General features: G+C 41.1%; 1 protein-coding gene across 3 annotated transcripts in view; it reads right to left on the bottom strand.

Annotated features, from left to right (window-relative positions):
• The window catches only part of CDH20 (cadherin 20), a 283,902-nt gene that overhangs the window by 237,256 nt on the left and 25,791 nt on the right, over positions 1-20,855 (bottom strand). For all 3 annotated transcript variants that reach the window (XM_064160836.1, XM_064160834.1, XM_064160835.1), the window contains one exon: positions 2,492-2,604. The gene's annotated coding sequence lies outside the window, so the exon portion shown is untranslated. The remainder of the gene's footprint in view (positions 1-2,491; positions 2,605-20,855) is intronic.

Genomic DNA, 20,855 nt, shown 5'->3' with positions numbered 1-20,855 from the left:
TTCTAGTTTTCAGAGACCAAATGTTCAGGACTTTTGGAAGATTCAGCCCACTTACAAGGCACAAGCCAGGTGTTGTGAAGTAGCTAAATGCAGCAGTTAATGTGCAATTATGGTGCAATCAGTGTGACTCCACAACAGGCTCCTGAGGCTGGTCAGGTCAAAACATCAATTGAAGTCATAGCTGGTTCTTGAACTTCCTATTACAGCTTGTCCTCAGAGTCCTCTACCCCAAGCCACTCTTTTCAAGAAACCCTGCTACTCAAAATCCCCCTGCCTGCTACCCTGGCTCCCTCTTCAGTCCTACAATGGCTATATTCATCTCGGCAGAAAGGTTTTTCTCCTCCAAGAATAGTTTGGGTTGAAAGGGACCTTTAAAGATCATCTAGACTTGCAATAAGCAGAGACATCTCCAGGTAGATCACACTGCTAGAGCCATGTCCAACCTGGCCTGGAAGTTTCCAGGCATGGGGCATCTATCACAAATCTAGGCAACCTGCTCCAGTGTTTTACCATACTCACTGTTTTAGTTTAAGGCCACTACCCCTTGTCCTATCACATCAGGCCTACTAAAAAGAATGTCCTCTTCTTTTACACCTACTTTAAATACTGAAAAAACAAAATAAAGTCTCCCTCAGAGCCTTCTCCAGGCCAAGCAACCCCAGCTTTCTCAGCCTTTTTGTCACAGAAGAGGTGTTCCAGACCTCTGATCACTTCTGTGGTCCTTCTCTCAATCCATTCCAACAGGTTCATGTCTTTCCTGTGCTGAGGACTCAGAGCTAGACACATTATTCCAGTTGGGATTTCACCTACCTTGACATGCTGGACATAATTCTTTTTATGCAGCCCATGGTACATTTGGCCTTTTGGACAGCTAGTACGCACTGTCAGCTCATGGCCAGCTTCTCATCCATCAGTCCCCTGAAGGCCTTCTCCACAAGGCTACTCTCAATAACTTCATCACCCAGCCAATATTGATACTGGGGGCTGCCCCAACCCAGATACAGGACTTTGCACTTGACCTTGTTGAACCTCAGGAAGCTCATATGGGCTTATGTCTTGAACTTGTCCAGGGTCCTCTGGATGGCACCCTGCCCATCAAGTGTGTCAGCCTCATATCTCAAATTAGTGTCATTAATCTCATTATGCCATTAATGAAGGTATGAAACAGTACCAGTCCCTGTACAGACCCCTGAGGAGCAACATTCATCACTGATCTCCATCTGGACATTGAACCATCAACTACTACTTTCCGAACGTGACCATTCAAATGATTTGTCATCCACCCACCAAATCTACCAGGCTCAGACACAGCAGTCTACATGCAGATTTCCCACCATCTCTTTTGCTGCTTGCTCCTAAACTGGAGGATTTTGAAAGGATTAGACAGCTCTGGGTGCCAGACTTGCTGTCACTGGAAAAATGCAGATGCTGCTACCAAGGTCTCGGAGATTATCTACAAATACCTTTATAAACAAAGCATACTGAGTTAGAAATTAATGCCCTGACAACTTCAAGAGAGATAATACCACCAACTGCTGAAATATTATAGCACCACGCTATTTATGTTATACCAATCATAATATGACTCAATAAAAGATTTAGAGTTACTAAAGAAAGAGTTTCCATGTGTTGCTTAATTGGCAATCAGCTGCTGTTCCAGTTCATACTCACAAAGACCAAACAGAGCAGGTTATCAGTTCCATATAGCTCTGTAAGGCTGTAGTACCTCACTCAGCACTTTGGTAGAAACTGGAATTTTATGTGGAGCAGGTCTAACATATCCATGTGATACAGGTAACAAACTCTACCTGTGCCTCACTCGCGTGGAAACTACCAGAGGTTTGGTAGATGAACTACTAGTACAAAACAAGTCCCAGATTTATCAGGCACATTTCTTTCACACAGCAATATTAGGAAGCCTTCCACCATACACCCAGACCATTCACTGAAATGCAGCATCCCTCTATGAAACAGAGAGTCAATGTTACATACATACTTCTGTCCTCTTATCTCATTTTCACAACAGGAAGACTTAATTTGTCTTAATCTTCTTTACCTGCCTGTCCTGGTTTTGGCCAGGCCAGGGTTAATTTTTTCACCAGGGGCCACACTCAGGACAGCCATCTGACCCAGCCAGTGGGAGATTCCATGCTGATGTCAAGCCTGCTAAAGGAGGGCAGTGTTGGCTTGGGCAGGTGCAGCTGTTTCTAACAGTCTGTCTGTCCTCCAGCTGCAGTGTCAAGTGGGAGGATAGGAAGGTGTGTGTGCAGTTTGCAAGTGGCCTCATAGGGCTCAGCTGCTGGCTGAGCCTAAACAACACCACCACATTTTTCTCATTTACAAGGTCTTCCACATGTACTTTTAGTTATAAGACAGCACGTGTTAATAGTTAAAAAGTGTCCAGAGTACAATCTCATGGAGCAGAAAACACACCCAAAGAGAGTGACAGTAAATGATGAAAAAATAAGTAGAAGCCACTTGAAGCACTTACGGCAAACAAGAAGAGTCCCTTCTGCTGAGTTTTTCTGCTTTCCTCAGAAGTGCCACTACTTCTTGATACTCCCAGTAGGTCTACAGTACTTCTCAGTCAGTCGTTTTTAGCATCTATTGTGTAAGAATAACAAAGCATAGTAGCTGGTGAGTGGTTAGGTTACAATTATAAACTGCTGCCCTTAGCAGAGTGAGGCGGCAGAACACCAGCTTTCTGCAATTAAGAGAGCAACCGTAACACTCAATAAGGACAAATCTACCTGCTGTTTTGGGGATAAGGAGAAGATGAATATGGTGCTCTTTTCATATGAATAAAACAAGGGTTGACCTAAATACAATACACCTACCCTCTTCCACAGTGTCAAAGAGGTAAGATATCAAAGTTGTGTTCTGCTTCTTGGGATCTTACAGTAAACAGGTAGGGCAACCCAAGTGTGACAACTGGGTCAAACAATAGCATCATTATAGGTCTGAAAGTAGGTATTTGAGCTACCAGGGTAACACATTTCTGGTTTAGACCCTGATCTTGTAAAGACTTATGCAGGTACTTAGCTTTAAGTACAAAGTGCCACTGCTTTCAATAGAGCTATTAATGTGTTTAAAGGCCTGGAGCTTTAGAGTGCCGATTCCTTGGGTCTGAGATTAGCTAAAATTTATAGCACCTGTAAATCTCAAGAAAGGTACAATCACTTGTCTGGTCTTATTTATACCAACATTTCCTCCAGGTAGAGGGAATTCCTTTAAAACAGAAATCACCTATACTGAAAAGCCAGATGATCTTTTCCTAATACTGCCTGGAACCAAAATAATACTCTTAGAATGACAAAAGATCAAGACCACTGACATAAAATTGGATTAAAATGAAAGAATATTGGCTTGGTTTCATTTCCCCATTTCTTCCTGCAATGGCTCATTATAACTAAACATCTGAAAGGATGGTTAGAAAAAAAAAAAAAACAGGCCAAAAATAAAACACAGAAATATTTATTTCCAACTAGATAAGAAAGACTCCAGTGACAAGATTACTTTGATAGTTTTCTGCTTTATTATGCTATCTACACCTGCTCTGCCAGTGGTTGCTGGGGACCTACAAGGTAAAAGAATTCAAGTCAATTTATTTTTGCTTATATACTTCACTTTTTGGAGGTTAAAATTCACAGGAGGTTCTTTCACCTACTGCTTTTATTGAAAATGAGCAAGTCTGTGGTTTGTTTTTTTTTTTAAGTAAACTCTTCTAATTTTGGGGGAACATTTGAGAAGCAGTTCTGTGTTTGCTGCCATTTTTATTCTACCTTCAGGATGTAACTAATGCGGACAATAAGGGGTTGATTATGCAACTCTGTACTGTTACTCCATCCCCATGGCTAAAAGCGATCTTATTACAGCCATCTCCATGCTGGAGCATGAAACTGTATTCCACAGTGGCTGCCTACTCAAACTTCATAGTGTGGAAACAAGTATTTTGTTTGGTATCTCATCATGTTTTACTCTTCCAGAACTTGACTGCAAGAACTGCTGAATCCAGTAAAAATTTTGTCTGTGAAAGGTCTACAGTGTTTCTGTCTCAGACCCTTATGTGCCAATTTGTGTGGATATATGGAAAAGTGTGATGCTAGTATTTTACCCAAGCTGTAGCAAAAAACCCAAATTACATTAACAATTTCTATGGATAGTGCATTTTTCATCTGTTGGATTAGCAGAAATATATCAGATAACTGGGAAGAAGACAATCTCTTCTGCCCATTGTATTTTCCAATAATTTTCATATTTCAATAAGAAAGAAACCTGAGGTAGGAATTACTTTATAAGCAAATGCCAAGTCACACAAACCAATAGTCCCACACAATTTGTGCCGACAAAGTCTGGTGGTAGTTTATTGTCTCCAGAAGTCTTCACCACAAAAAGTAACATTTAATTCTCAGCACACAAAGTATTTCTCATTTCTTGAAATTCCTCCTTTTATACTTGAACTTGAAGAAGCCAATCCCCAAACTCTGTTCTCAGCAACTTGTGTGTCAGAGACAGAATGATAGCCATTGAAAGCTCCATTCCTCGCTCTAACAAGGTTAATCACTTTAACAACTTCCATGACATTTGCCAGTACTAATACCTTCCCACATGAGGTTTTTCAGTACTTTATTCATTGAAAAGGTAGGAAGTTCACTCCATATTTCTTTTTAAGTAAACCAATAAAACTGTTGACTCCCTCACACACAGCTGGAGAACCGTCAGTCACCACAGCTGTTATTTTGTCAAAGCCACCAAAGCAATTCGCAGTGCCCTTCACAGTTGGGGTTTTTTAAAAATCCTTTTTATACCACTGCACAGGGATAACAGCTTCAGCCATTCCTCATGAGCCTTAAAATCTTTGTTAATCATATTTAAAAAAAAAAAAAAAAAGTAGATTTCAAGTAGAGCATTTATCCCTGCACTTTTCACCAAGCGCCAAATGAAAACCAACTCCACTATGTATTTTTCAGTTTCAGATTTTCAGTCAAAATCACACATAGAGCTAACTCAGGTAACATTTATCATGAAAGGGACATAGATTCAATTTCTGTTGTTACTAGTACTTTCTCATCTCCAGACACTGTGACAGATGCTACAGCGTTACTATATGACAAATCCTGCGTCAGCTAAATCTATTCTTTGGCTATGTGACTGATACATTTTACAGCATTAGATTCACTCATTTTCTGGCACAAAATCCTGGCTTCACTGAAGTCAAAGGCAAAAATCCCACATCCTTCAAATCTTGAACAGAGCTCGGGTTTCACCTCTGTCTTATGCCAGCCCCACATTGTTGAAATCCCCACGTAGAGGTGAGAGCATCTCTGTCACTGACAAAGAAGCTCTGCTTACTCTACATCCATCAGATCTCTCCAGCCTTAATGAAAATAACTTGGCAGAGCATACTGGGGACCTTCTGTCTGTGAGTTATCAGTTCAGTACATCTGCGTTACAGCACCCCAAGACATACGTTTTTTCCCCCTTTCAGTGCTACAGCTATCTAAAAGCTCTTATTTTACTTTATGCTTTTGATAGCCATGACTCACTCCACCCTGTCTAGTAGAAGCGCCATCTCGTAAAGCAAAGATTGCCATTCAGCTGTCAAATGACCTTGCCCATAGCTAGTCTTTATCGAGTTATTAGAAACCAACCTTATAGGAGCAAACCCACACTTCCTTCAGATTTGACTGGGAGTATGATGACTGAGTTATCAGACTATCTAAAATCCTGCTGCAAGCCAGGAAATCTATCATAACGGTAGATCTCTTAGTAAGGAGATGAGCTCTAGAGTAAAAACTTGCTGAAGTTTGTCTACCCCTGTCAACATTCGTTTAAAAATGTGTCAACATTCTGGACAAGGTTATAAAGATTTCCCCTACGAACACAAAAAAATGTGCTGGATAAAAATGTGAGTGCCAACTCTGTTTCCATTTTCATTCTCTCCAGTTTTGTTTGGGATTTTTTTTTTTTTTGGCCTGTGGCTCACTTCTGGGAAAGCTGAGGAAGAAAAGGAAAGGTCACCAGAATGGTAGTAGGTTACACAAAGAGGGAAGCAGCATGATGCACTGCAAACCACCAGCCAGAAAATGCTATAAAAGGGATTGAGGACTGTATTTGAGACTCGACCTGTGCTGTGAATCCTTGAGTCTTGGCTGAGAAATGCCCGGGCAAAATGGCTTAAACAGAGTGGAAACAAAGCTCCCTTCCTAGTTTCAACTATTCAGTAATTTTTCTAGCTTATACACAAGACACAATGAAGTATACATATCGCAGTGCAGATTTTTCAATTATTATTTCTGTGGTGATTATAAAGTGAACAAACAACCATGTTGCACCCTTGCCTGTAGCACTTAAAATACAAACTCTGCCAGGATATGAAACCCAGAGCTAGAAATGATAGATGTTGGAGAATTTCTTGCTAACAGGACATGAAATGATAAACATGAACAACCCATGTCCTTGGGCCCATCTTGGGAGTTAAGATACCAGGCGCTGGGTAGCACCCCCCACATACAGCTGCAGGGGGTGGAGTGCCAGCTGCATGTGGGCAGAGTTAGCCAGCCCCAGAGGCTGACCCTCAGATTGTTATGGCATATTACCCTATCCATGCTGCACATGTAACCCTGTACCCTCTATACGTAACCAATCTTAGTGGAGCATGCCTCTTGCAAGAAAGCACGTAAGTCACTGCATCACGGAAATAAAACGGACTATGACCATCTAACCATATTGGTGAACAAAGAGTCATTTTACCCAGGTGCTCCACTGGCAGATAGAGAATTATATGTACCAAATTCATCAACCTTGACTGCCCAACATAAAGCAGAGAAAAATAAGTAAACTCAAACATCCAGATTTTAAATTGTTTCTTATAATTATCTAAACATCTCAGATTTTCATAGTAACAAAGGTAAGAACATTTGATTTTTAATAATGTGATTTTCTTAAACCCCAGACTGCAACTGTTTTCTCCTCAGAATAGTACTTTGAAATATGAAAAGATGAGAGGAACACCTTTCAGCATTAATAAACTGAGGAATATGTATGAGAATTAGCCTGGCATCTTCTTTGAAGCACCAGAGCTCTGAGATGAATACGCTAGGCACAAGGCTCACCTATTACCGGTGCGGGAGCTGCTTTAGAATTTGGGATGCAGCATCAATCCAAGGGCATACCAGCTTGCACCAATTCGCTGTTCTTCAGGATATATCTGATATGAATCATCACAGAAAAACTACCCCAAAAAAATATGTGAAAGTCAAGAGAGGCTTTCAGGGCAGGTGCTGGTCCCTGTGCATGCACATATATTGGAAGCCACATATTGTTATGTGATGACTTTATAGTGTTCCAACAAAGGAAGCTAAATGAAACAGAAACTCACCTTTTTAGCAAGTGGGAGAGATAAAGGATGATCATAAAGTATATAATCAAACCTGATTAAAAACGATATACATTTCCATTGCTTTATCCATAGTAATAAGAAAACAGAGGAAGTGCTATGAATACTGCCTGTGATTAAAAACAAAAATGGACTGTCCTTGTCTGAATTCCATTTAGTATGCAGCACAAACTTTTTGGCATGTAGTATATGTGGTGCTTCTTTTGTACCACATCGTACAGTGCTAGGAGCATAAGAAGAGATCTAAACAATCTATTTAGAAGGCAAAAAACAATGCTGATGAACCTCTCAGTATTTGTTGGGAACTAAGTGCAAGCAGCAGCTTGAAGATGAAGTGTCACTGGTGTTAAGCCTTCTTAGTTATTTTTCTAGTTTTAGGCCTTTGATATAGTTCTAGGTCTTGCGGACACACCTAAATGAAGTTTACAGAACCTGGAGTATGAATTCTGTGCTCATTAATGGAGAGAAAGGAAGAGAAATGTTGCATGTATTTTTTTCTTCTTTCACTTAGTTTAAATCACCAGTGGGCCACCGAAATGGAAGTCCTTTAATACAGATTGGGACAGACATGGCACTGGCAAAAAGAAATAAAGGCAAGATGACCCCTCTGAAATATCTGAATTAACTAGTATGTAAAAAGTTGCTAAGTAAGTCTCCATCAGAACATGCTAAAATAAATGACAACATCAGAAGGAAACAAAACTTGCAGTTTCCAGCGGGAAAAAAATATTAACAAAGCAGAAATCACAAAACCAGGCCTGTTCTCTGATTACTCTGTTTACAGACCTACACCATCTTTGTGTGGAACAGAAAAAAGATATCCTTGCTCAAAAAATCCAACTATTGTAAAACAAATTGCCTTATTTAAAGCAGGGAACTTCTAGTTACAACATAAAGATGCTGGAGGTCCATAATTGCCTTCCACATTTGTGATGTGATGGTGGAGTCCTTAAGAGTGCCCTTTTAGCCTCCAAAGATTATCCTGCTGATGAAAATGGGGATATCTTCCTCTTGCAAAGCCTGTTGCTTCTGGGAGATACTCACATTGCCTTAAGATTGAGGAATGGCATGCATCTACTATGACACCAGCCTGATCACTATGAGATCAACCTGCTCAGAAACAGCTTTCAAGAGGAACTTCTCCCCATGGGTTACATAGAACAACCAGAGAAATTAGTCTCAGCTCGGTAAATAAATTATCTCTATTACTTGAGTTGGATGCCCAAAATTAGACTGAGCAAGTACCGGCCTCTCTCTTTCCTTAGTGTAAGTAGAGGTGCAACTGTAGCATGTGTGGTCATGTCCAAATTGCTGTCAGGTTATTTAGTTCAAATGTCAGTGACAGGGTACCCAGGGCAACAGAGACCCCATCACTGGTTATTCAGAGCATCAGTGAACCCAGGATGAGTACTCCAGTGGCACATGTGAGGCAGGGCTTGATTGCCCTCGCTTCACTCTACTTGTGCTAAAGATAGTTGGACTATGCCTTGTCCAGCTGTGCTGAAGTATGAAGCCCTCATACTTTAACTATAGTATAGATGGACCATCACTGCCTTTCATAATACACTACCACCACAAGACTCACTTCAGTGGATTAAATGCTGGGAGAAATAGTATCTCTGGGAGATTTAAGAAAGAAAAAATAGTTTCACCTCACCTGACTTTTCTGACAGGCAACACAGATTTGAATATCTTTCCTTTTTTGTTCTTATTTATTTGCTAAAGGTGAGGAGGGGGAAAGACAGCAAGAGCACCACATGCAGCAGGCAGCTTTGAAAAATTTCTTGCATTTTGAGTAACTCAGAAGATGATAGAAAAAAAACCCTCATGACAGACACTGCATAGAATTGTCAGGGTTGGAAGTGACCTCAAGGATCATCTAGTTCTAACTCCCCTGCCATGGTCAGGGGATACTTTCCACTTCACACTTTCTCAGCTTGCTCAAAGCCATACCCAGCCCAGCCCTTAAAAACTTTCAGGGATGAGGCTTTCACCACCTGACTAGGCAACCTGTTCCAGTGTCTCACCACCGTTATGGTGAGGAATTTCTTCCTAACATCCAACCTGAACCCATCCTCCTCTATTTTGGATTCACTCCCCCTAGTCCTATCACTACCTGACACCTTAAAAAATCCCTGACCAGCTTACCTGTAGGTACCACACTATCAGCTGAACTTTTTCATTACACTTGACACAAAATGTGGTGTATGTACCATAAAGAAATAATGTTGAATATAGTCTATTTGGTTGAATGCTCCAGTACATTCTCATTCAGAGAAAATGACTGGGAACAACTGGCATCTCACTACTTCCTGCCAAAAGCCTGAAGGGAGCTTCTAAAATGAACTCCCTGCCTTTAGCTTTCCTTAGCATCGAAATGTCAGTGCTGCAAGTGCTACTGTGAACAGCACATGTAGGAACAGCATCATCTGAGATGGAAGAAGAGTACATTACAGGAAAAATAATTGTAAACAAATGGCCAGTCTGCTGATGCCTAAACACTCCTGTGCTCTGAAACACAAATTTGTCATTGTCCAAATCAGTTAGGACACAATCAATAACAATTCTGCTTCTGAGCCAAAGCACTTTTGAAGAGTTGTATGGCACAAAGGAAATTTGTTCTTTTATCCCCCTCCTTCATAGAATCACAGAATGGTTTGGGTTGGAAGGGATCTCTAAAGGTCATCTAGTCCAATTGCCCTGATGTCTGCAGGGACATCCTCCACTAGATCAAGCTGCTCAGAGCTTTGTCTAGCCTGACATTGAGTATCTCCAGAGATACACTGAATATCTCCAGGGATGGGGGCTCAATTAGCTCCCTTGGGCAACCTGTTCCAGTGTTCCACCACTCTCATGTGGGGAAAACTAGGGAAAGCAAAAGATAATGGAGAATAAATGCTGTGGTATCTCCCTCCTTCCCTTCCCTTCCTTTCCCTATTATTTTTAATTTGGCTACATGAATGTAGCATGATGCACAGTTGTGAGAGAGCCAGTAGGGGCAAGCTGATCATATAGTTAGGTGCCAGAAGCAGGCTAGTCAAGGTCTGGTTTTGGGTCATTGTTCCCAGGGTAGGTAGAATATGGCTGACATGGTATTTGTGCTGCACACACTGCAAAGTACTGCATCCTTACAGAGTCAGTGGCTACACTTCATCCCCAAAATGAGAGATACTACTGAACCTGTGAAAAAAGCACCTTTCAGTGTCAACCACAGAAAGAATGAGGACATGAGCTGCAGCAGTCCATAGGGGAGAAGGCTCACAGAACGATGAATATTCTTCTCCTTCTTGAATCCAAGAGGGTAAATATTTATTCTATAAATCTCAATCTAACTTAGCTGTCCAAGGGTTCTTTGGTTGTCTTCCTTGTAATATTTCTGTAGACATTATTGCCAGGAAGAATTAAACTGAATTAAGTAGATTGTTTTGGTATATATTAGTGTCATCCTTGGAAGGAAAAAAAAATCATACTATTGCAAAGACCAGAGTTTTATTTTTCTTATATTTAATGTCTACTGTAGTGCTCCATCTTAAAAAGCATGCTGCTAAACCACGCAGGCAGGAGTTATGTGCACAGAGGGAGATATCCCACGATTTAATTTGGATTTGCACCATTACTGAGACACTTGTGCAATTACGTGCTGTATTACATTTCTACCTGGAGCTCAGAGATAAGAGGAATGGTGTTTCAGAAATACCTATAGAACAACCACAGTCTTTAAAGATGGTTTTGCAATTGTCAGGGAAAGATGGCAAAAGGAAAGACGTGCTCAGCACCTTCCAAGAGGCAGTTCTCCTAACTTATCTCAAGCTGTGCATCCTGATGTAAGAGGCACTTCTGAGTTCAGGTGCAGAGAATACAGACCTCGGCCTGACTGCAGACCCTGCAATGAAGCCTGCAAGAGGGGCACCACATGCCTGCACTGCCAGGGCTGACCACAAAGCAGACACAGCCCTGTTCAGTTCTGTAGGAGGGCAGGGAACAAGGGGGAACCCATGGAGGCTGCTACCATCCTCAGGCTGTCAACTGGGACTTCTGCAGGTGACATATGAGAGGATCTGTAATTTTGGTGTCTTGAAGCTCCTTGCAAACAGAATCATGGAAACATTCAGGTTGGAAAGGATCCTCAGAATCACCAAGTCCAACCAATATCCCTACTCTACAAGGTGCACCCTAAACCATATCCTCAAGTACCATATCCAAACAACCTTTAAACACAGGGTTGGTGACTCCGCCACCACCCTGGGCAGCCCATTCTAATGCCTGACCACTCTTGCTGGGAAAAAAAACATTTCCTAATGTCCAGCCTAAACCAGCCCAGTCGCAGCTTCAGGCCGTTTCGTCTTGTTCTATCACTGTTGACCTGTGAGAAGAGACCAGCACTAATCCCTCCACAACCTCCTTTCAGGTAGCTGTAGACAGCAATGAGGTCTCCCCTCAGCCTCCTCTTTTTCAAACTAAATAGCCCCAGCTCCTTTAGTCGCTCTTCGTAAGATTTATTCTCCAAGCCATTCACCAGCTTCATTGATCTCCTCTGCACTTGCTCCAGCACCTCAACATCCCTCTCATATTGAAGTGCCCAAAACTGAACATTATATGGCCTCATGATCATCCTCTTCTCATTTCATATTTTCTTTCACTAACACATGCTGACAAATTTTTTATTACTTTTTAAAATTAAATAAATATTACAACAGCCCTATCATTTGTTCTGTGTGGAGAAAAGAAAGGTTTAGGTGAAAAGAAAGACATTTATTAACTCTTCTGACTTGGACAACCTCTTATATCATGGCATTGGTTTGTTTCAACTGTGAGACCAGAGTGCACTGCTTGACTGATGAACAGCTGGCATTAAAATACTCAGTTGCACAAGAATGATCACTTCTAAGGGCAATGTGGACTGCTCCTCCCTGACTCTGTTTTATGTCTGAGAGTAAATGCCTACTCACCTGCAGTACACCCTGCCTGCAAATGGGTAAAAGCCATTTTAATAGTTCTTTTCTCTTTTGCTTTCTTTTTTTATTAAGCCTAAGGGAAGATGCTAGGAGGAAAAAGAAAGACATTTTTGTTTTCTTTTCAGAACTTCCTATATAAGCAAAACTTAACAATGGGCACTGTTTATCATTATTGTATTGGAAATAATTCTGTGTTTCAACATTTCCAGCATATGTCAAGAGAAATGGAGGCTTGCAGGAAAAGGAGGCTAGGCTTGTTATTTATTGATTTTGTATAGCCTTGTAAAAGTCAAGTGTTGGTATGTGTTTGATCAGATGTTACAACAGGCTGACAATCACCAAGTTGCTAGAGATAAGATCCGAGGGGAATGGGGCTTGCAAGTATGCGCATCAGCAGTAGGGAAAGATGGTATGTAACAGATTCCAAAACAAAGGAGGAGCTCTGTTCTCCTTTGTTCAGCCTTCTGGGACATCCTGCCCATATGTCACAGAACTCTAAACCCATGTATACTGAGAACCTAGGTAGCTGGGTTGGAGCAGTGCCAGTCTTACCACCATGATGGTGTGGCTGCTGGTGGGCATGCCCACCGTAAGAAGATAAGCGCCTGCCAGCCCTGCAATCTATACATCTCAGGAGTTTCGCTGGTCAGTTGGATAGGGGAGTACAACCTGCTCTTTGATCAACAGAGTTACTCAGCGTTCCTTGCATAAACCTTTCTCTCTATGATTTTAGTATTTGAGCTATAATAAAGTGTTGAAACTGCACCCATGTGTGAGAGCACTCCCTGGTCCCCAAAGGGCTCACTGGAACAAGCCCAGCATGGAAGCTTCATGTAACAAAACCAGCAGCTTGAGAAAGATGACAGAAGTCATCAAGAACTACTTAACACAACCACTGAAACAAGAAAATACATAAAATTGTTCCCTGTGAGAGCAACCTGATCTAGTGTGAGCTGTCCCTGCCCATGGCAGGGAGGTTGGAACTTGAGGTCATTTCCAACCCTGACAATTCTGTGGTTCTGTAAATATGCACATAACCACTTTCATACACATGTTTGCACTGCTGTGGAAGAGATGAGAAATCCCTGAGGGAGCTGCATTTTGCCCCTGTAGCTTGACATGCAGCTGAACAGCCTGTGAAGATTTTGTCCAAGGCCTTAGTAGTGGCAGAAATTATGAATACCCATCCCCAAATAAGCAGACTCAGTATGGCCTCCAGCAGTTGATACACAGAACCCCCTGAGCTGTACCAGCCTCTGGTACTCACCATGCCATGCAGAGTGGTGAGTAATCTCTCTGGTCGGACTGTGCACCAGCTGATCCCATGCTAAGTCCTAGCTAGTGCTACTTGTAATTAGTCAAACTAAAAACAAAGCAAAAGGAGTTCAGTCCAGCAGTGCATTGCTTTGCAGGTCATATTCCTTAATCCTGTCGACTTGCACACAATACTCAAACACCTTTCCACTGCTTGTATTGGCTACAAGTATCTCTTCCTTGTGAGCTAAACACAGAGTGAGATGAAACCCAGATACTTAGAGGTTTTAATTTAGTTTTGGTAGTTGGGTAAGGCATATGAAAGACTTAAAAAAACCCACAAGCCACACCATAAAACATAAAAATCCCTACCTCAAGCACTGAAAAGTGGCAGTAGAACCACCATGCTGTTTTACTCAGCAATAATATAGCTCCCTCATCAAAACAAACTACTCACCCTTCAGCCATGTAGTTTATCTGCTCAGGAACTGGATTACTGCCTCATAAAACAGTGCAATGGTGCAATTATCGCTTCAGTATTAGGCAGGTACTGCAAGGTCCTCTCTTTCTGTGTTGGGTGGGACACTTCATGGTAGCCATAAAGCTGATGTGGCTCCAAGTATTTGCGGCAATGATGAATTAATGAATCATACTGTGGACTGTGTCTTTAACAAACTGGAATAGCTTCTTTCCTTGCAATAGGCATTGAAGATATGTGAGGCCGCATGCAAGTGGTATGGGTATCAAACTTTAGAGAAGCTCTGAGATGAAGGCATACATTTGAGACTTCATTAATGAACATCTCAACTGAACTTTTAATCTCAAACTAATTTTACTTTATTTCCTGTATCCTTTCCATTTGGGAAAGACCAGGTGCTAACTTCTGTACAAGACCCTGTGAAGCTGTTTCAACAAGACAGAACAATTTTACTTCATTAGCCGCTCATAGGCAGATCTGTGAGGAGAGAAAGTGCTCTCACATCCTGGGATGTAGATGGGCTGGGAATAAGCACCAACACATTCCACTTTCAGTGCTACAGTTGCTTAGGGGAATGTGGTGGTTTGGGTGTTACCTGCCCCACCACACTTTGGAACTCACCCAGAGTAGACTCAGTCGGATTAGGAAATTGAATGAAGCTTACTATTTACAGCTTAGCACAATACACAAGCAGATATTTACAGTATATACAATTATATACAGAAATATACAAGGTAAAAGGTAATACAGAAACACAACACTCCTCCCAGAAACCTGAATCCCCAGGAGGGGCTCCCAAGTGCCCTTCCACTTTCTCCCACCCCTCTACCTTACCCCAGGCCTTGTGCCCCAAGGAAGAATGAAGGGTCAGCCAGGGGGGTTAGGAAGCAAATGGATTAATCAGAGAGACGGTAGGTGAGGCTGGAGAGAAATGCAGCTCAAAGCCCAGGCAGTGCCCAAATGCCTTATCTATGCTTATACTCTTGTTCTTATACATCTCAGCAAGCCTATGAGTGAAGTAGACATCACCACTGTTTCCCTTTCACAGCCTGTAATCTAGTTCTTCTCACCAAAACATTCTAGCTAGCGGCAAACTAGCACAGGGAAAAAGTAGTGAATGCTCACTGCAAAAAAGCCCTAAGTCATTACTTGCAGACCAAGTGGATACAAAGAGAAAATGCCAAAACAATACACAATGTTTTCAAGATCTGGAAGGAGAGACCTTTTCTGTACGTGGGTTACTAGCTGCTGCAGTGGAAAGAATATCAGTACTGCAGATGAAAATTTTTTTGTGTTGAAATGTGACATCACATGCTGAAGAGAGAGGTAAAACACATCTGAAGTAGGTAAGTAGAAAACAGACCAAGGCAAGCTAGCAGGCTCCCTGCTATGTTTGGTTTAGTTATCAAGGATATTAACTACTTCCATGGACGTTCATGAAGTGACTATCTGCAGTTCTCCTTCATTTTTTCTCTCACACATATTTTAAATGTTGTGTAAGCCATTTTTACCTTGTTTTCCCCCTCTCTTTTTCCCCCCTCCACAAATCTAATTAAAATACTGTCATAGTCCTCTATTTCAAAAAAATGTCCTTATTTTTCAGTCTCATAATATTTAAATGGACACTGAAACATCATTTATCAAAAAATGAAGCTTGGTTCAGGGGACACAGAAAAGAAAATCAAAATGGGAATAATTTAAACAATTTTGCTGATCAAGAAAAAGAAGAGAAAGTGATCAAAAACTCTCTCAAGATTTTTAAGCAAGCAGAAAAGGGTCAATTTCTAATACTCTAAAATAAGAAAATTTTATATAGCTTATGTTTTCTCTTTTACTAAATCTAAGCCTGACAGTAAAAATACAGGTGTTCCAGATAAACAGGTAACTAAACCATCTTTGAGATCTGGCCATCACAACCACAGTTTAAAATGAACATTTGTCGACTTTATATGCTTACTTCAACTTCAGACTTACTCAAACACTCCCAATCTCTTAGGTACAGCACACAGAAAGATTTTAATGGCATTTACTGATCTTGGATACAGTACACCTGGAGATATCATTACTTATATGGAATGTAACAATATACTGTAAATACGCAAAATAACTGTGTATGAGTCAGGACTAGCTTGAAGCGCCTCAGAAATTTAAGTAACTGCATCCTCTCTGCTAAAAGGATGATTCCATTTGTTTTGGGCTGAGCTGGGGTTAATTCTCCTCAAAGCATCTTTCTAGCACTGTGCTTTGCAGTGCTGTAGCTGAGTGCTGGTAACACAGCTTTGTTTTGGCTGAGCCAAACACGCAGGCTGTGCTTTTCCAACATTTCCCTGCCCTGAGAGTATGTTGAACAGACACAGCCGAGCCAGCTGACCCGAACTGTCAGCTCAGGTATAAGAACAAAGTGAAAGAAGGTCTGGGGAGATTCAGTTATGGTGTCTGTCTTCCAAGGGAACCACTAAGCATAGAGAGCCCTGCTTCCCAAGACCAACCACCTGCAGATGGGAAGTAAAGAATATCTCTCTCTGTTTTTGCTTCTACAGGGTCTATTGCCTGTGCTTATAATTATTATTAAATTGCTTCTAACTGTCTTTTGTTATATTTTCCTCTCTGTCCTGTCCACCTAAGAAGGTAAGTGACAGAGCAGCTTTGGCAGGCATTTGGTCCCCAGCCAAGGCCAAACCACCACAAAGATGAGATGGGACCAGGATGAAAATCGTCTTCCCTTGCTAAAAGGAAGGGGAAGAGGAGGGCACAGGGCTCTCTCTGAGATGTGAAGGTAGCATCAGGAAACCAAAAAAATGTTGACATGTCATGCCAGGCACTGCCTAAGGAGTGGTGCAAAGACAGCAGATGACATTCTGGGAGGCTCACTCTCCTCCTGCACACGTGCCTGTCTTCAGCAGCTCCCCTATAGTGGCAGGAACCCCAGTACCACAGCCCTGGGCTGTGTCCGAGACATGCCCAGCCTGACTTTCAAAGTGCAGGAGCCTTGGAGTAGTCCCAGTGTGAAACACAGACAAAATACATAGCATTTCCAGCAACATATGGACTGAGTGAAGTGTTTTGAAAGATGAGAGAATTCTGTATAGCATTTCAGGGCAAACAAACAGTAGATTCACAATTTTCTTTCCAATTTTCTTATGTAGGATGCAAGCAAGCAATCTCTCAAGCTGTTCTAATACCTTAGTGCCCACAAGCTGAAACATACTCAGCTGTCAGATAGACCTCTCATTAGTTTAAACATTGTATAAGCCTCTTTTCTCTCCACAGTTCTTAGGTACAAATCCCCTGAAAGGAAACACAAAGCTCAGGCATTTTTAAAACTGCAGTGAACTTGACCCCATGACCTAATCAGTGTGATTCTGACCACATACAAGTGCTTGCAGGACTTAGATCTAAGTTTTAAGCTACCTAAAATACTTCCTAAAACCAAGCAGTACAAGGCAATCAACCACTGCATTCAGCTGTAAGCTTCCACTTGGATGTTTCTGCTCACATATAGTTCCTCATTCTCAGGTGGTCTGTGGTAATGGTGCAGAGATAACAAGCCAGGTCAAGATGCCCTCATGTTCCTCTGATGTGTCTAAGCAGCACCATAACAGCATAGAGAAATGAGTTGATCATGGGAAACCTTGCAGAGCAAGAGGGACTCACTACCATGGTGGAAATGACTGTCCTCCACATGGGAAGTAGAGAAGCAGCATCCATGAAACATCTTCTTTATGTATTGTTTTTTCTTCCCCCTTTCTATATGCAGCTAGTAGCTATAGAATGTGGTCCATAGTTCATTCTTCTAAAGTAATTTGAAAGCCTGGTGGCTGTTCCTGTATTCATCATTTTCAAGAAACAGACTTATGTAATTAATACTGAAATTCTTTCAACTATGCAATTACCTCCTTCTCTAATTAGTGATTTAAAATATCCAATTCTTAACATCAATTTACCTCAAATTTTCCATTTTCCATCTTCTTTTCTCATTCCTACTAACCCAAAAACACTCTTCTGACAATCACTCCCTCTAGTTGCCCTTGCCATATGTGGATTTTCTCTGCATCAGAAAACACAGCACTAGAAAGCCCTATCACAAATTAAAACTCAGTCTTCTGTGATGAGCTTAATTTGGTAAATGCTGAATAAGCAGTAGATAGCCTTTATTTTTGCTATGTATGTTTGTTATCATTACTGGTTAAAAGAAACATACACATCATAGAGCTGAAAATGACCTTTTTAATCCCTTCCCCTGGGCATAAATATTCACATGTTGTTTTTTCTCTGGTTGCCAAACTCATGGCTCAAGAAAAGGTACTAACATAGCTCACCTCACTCCTCTGTTGTGACCTTTGGGTAGCTACTATTCATGCATGCAAATTGGGAATGGGACATTAATCAGCTGAAGGCACTGAGGTTTACTCTTTGCAGTAAAATCGATGCTTAGACACTAAAAGTAAATCTGATGAGAATAATAATCTACTGTAACTTTTCATTTACTTCAGGTCAATTCCTAATATTGCCAATAAGAAAACAGTGTTTCAAACTGCAGGAGATTCAGAAATTCAGGTGTTTTGTTGATCAAAATGAAGTCACAAAATTACTTGCTCTGACACTGTTTTATAATGATAAATACTACAAGGAAAGAAACAGACTCTCTCATGTTCATACATGAAAGAAAGAGAGAAAGAAAGAAAGAAAGCGAGAGAATAAAAAGAAACAACCCCCCCCAAATGAAGATGTTAAATGAAACACTGCAAAGTAATGGGTCAGATTCACAAGCTTGCTCTAGTTGCTGTAAACTTTTCCAACAGAGCAAAGCAGCTGGGTATGCAGTAGAAATAAGCATACACAGGGCAGTTGTGCTTTCTTCCACCCAGAAGACTGATGGACCAGAAACTGATGTAAAATGCTGGTGATAGAAATTGTGTTCCCCTCTGCTGCTTTGTAATTATGCTCCACTTAAATTTCCAAGTCTTGCTACAACCTGGCTATACCTGCAGCTACCATTCACATAAGCTCACTTAAGGGCTAGTAAAGTCTTGACCTAGATGTAAATCCTTTGATAACAAACTTTCATTTGTAAAGTGTCAAACACAGCATGAATAATGGAAACGAAACTCTCCTAATCATATTATATGGGCTGGAGACAAACAAAACCTGAACACCTTCCACATTCAGTTGCCACAAGACCCTTCTGCCATCCTTTGCAAAGTTGTATGTCCTGGTCTCCCACTTTTGCTCTGCTAACTGAAAACCCTGTGGCCTCCACAAGTACATTTCTATGTTTCATATTACATTACATTGCATGCAACCAACAGAAAAGAAGTTGTGACTCTTGCAAGAGTTTTGAGTTGGATGCAGATGTTACAGCCCTCCCTCTTCTCCTATCAATGTGATTTATTTACACAACATATAATAAATCATGAAACAACAAGCACATTTTTAATTAACAGAACAGCTTTAGAGTTCACTCTTCCAGAATTAATTGTATATTTTAGGCTTATTTTCAAATACATCTCAACTCAGCTAACTCAGTTTCTAATCTCACAAATGTTGTTATCCAAGTATTATAACTGAGGCTATGAAAGTCTATTTCCAACCTATTCGGAGCAGTCAATTTGCCTTAAAATATTTCTGTTTGGAAACAGACTTTGCTTTTAAGCAATAGGCAAAATCTCTTTCAAGAGGTGCCATTCTTTTCTGCTTGGGTTCCAGGAAATACAACAGACAAAAGAGAGAGATATAATTATATGTATATTTCCTATCAAATTAAACCAAAGGAAAGCAAAGCATAAAAAGTGAAGTTGGTTTCCAACGTGTGAAGAAAGCTACTATCATACTCATATATTTTAAGAACAGCAACAAAAATGTCTTCAAAGACTTTTCTTTTTTATTTGATCTAGACTCAAATCTTGAAAAGCAGAAAAGTAGACTCACTACATAATACCACTTTATTAGTGAAGAGTGTGCACCACAAAGTGGTATGATGTGCCAAATTAAACTGCACAGCTCACTAACGTAAATGCAAAAGACCAAAAAAACAGAGAGCAGAAGAGATATGGAACAAGGCCAATATTTAGGTTTTCTTACATAAAAGTATGAATAAACTTTCAGGGGCTGAAGACTCTCCTGCACTCTGCAGCAGTCCTGTCTGGGCCCACCTCCAGCTTCCATGAGAGGTATTTAATGAAACCAGCATATGAGAGACATCTCTGGGTGGGCTGTGACAGTTGGGGTTTAGCCCCCTTTCTCCATCAACAGGATAGAATGCAAGTTATTTCATTACCATACTCCTGTGAATTAATCCTATTTATCAAAAAAAGATCCAAGTGATAACCACACTGCTTGAGAACTCACTGAAAGAACTCAATGAAAGAAATCTTGAGTATGAGTTGATGTAAGCTCAGTTCAAGGGGAAAGTTTGGTGTGCACTGCCAAGTGCTATCGCCCACTTAACCATGAAGTGAAGACAAGGCAGAAGGAGCAGAAGCACTGCACCAGACTGAATTAGAGAAGGGCCACTGTTCAGCTGGGCTAGACCATGTGGTCTCAAAATGAGGCTTACAGTGCAAAGGCTGATATAAGCATCTCATGAAAAACAGACATCTGGGCATAGCATGGGGGCACCAGAAAAACAGCCATAAGGAAGCAGACACCTGTGAAACTCTACCCCTGATCACATCTGACTGAAAAAGGAGGGCTTGCACGGCTAGAAGGGCTATAGCATCTGAGCCTATGGGAGCCATCCCAAAGTTTGTCATGCAGGTAGGGCAGAGAC

Source organism: Pogoniulus pusillus, chromosome 21, assembly GCF_015220805.1.
Source record: "Pogoniulus pusillus isolate bPogPus1 chromosome 21, bPogPus1.pri, whole genome shotgun sequence".
NCBI lineage: Eukaryota > Metazoa > Chordata > Aves > Piciformes > Lybiidae > Pogoniulus > Pogoniulus pusillus.
Note: the sequence above shows the minus strand (reverse complement) of the source record. Positions and strands in the feature narration are given on the sequence as shown.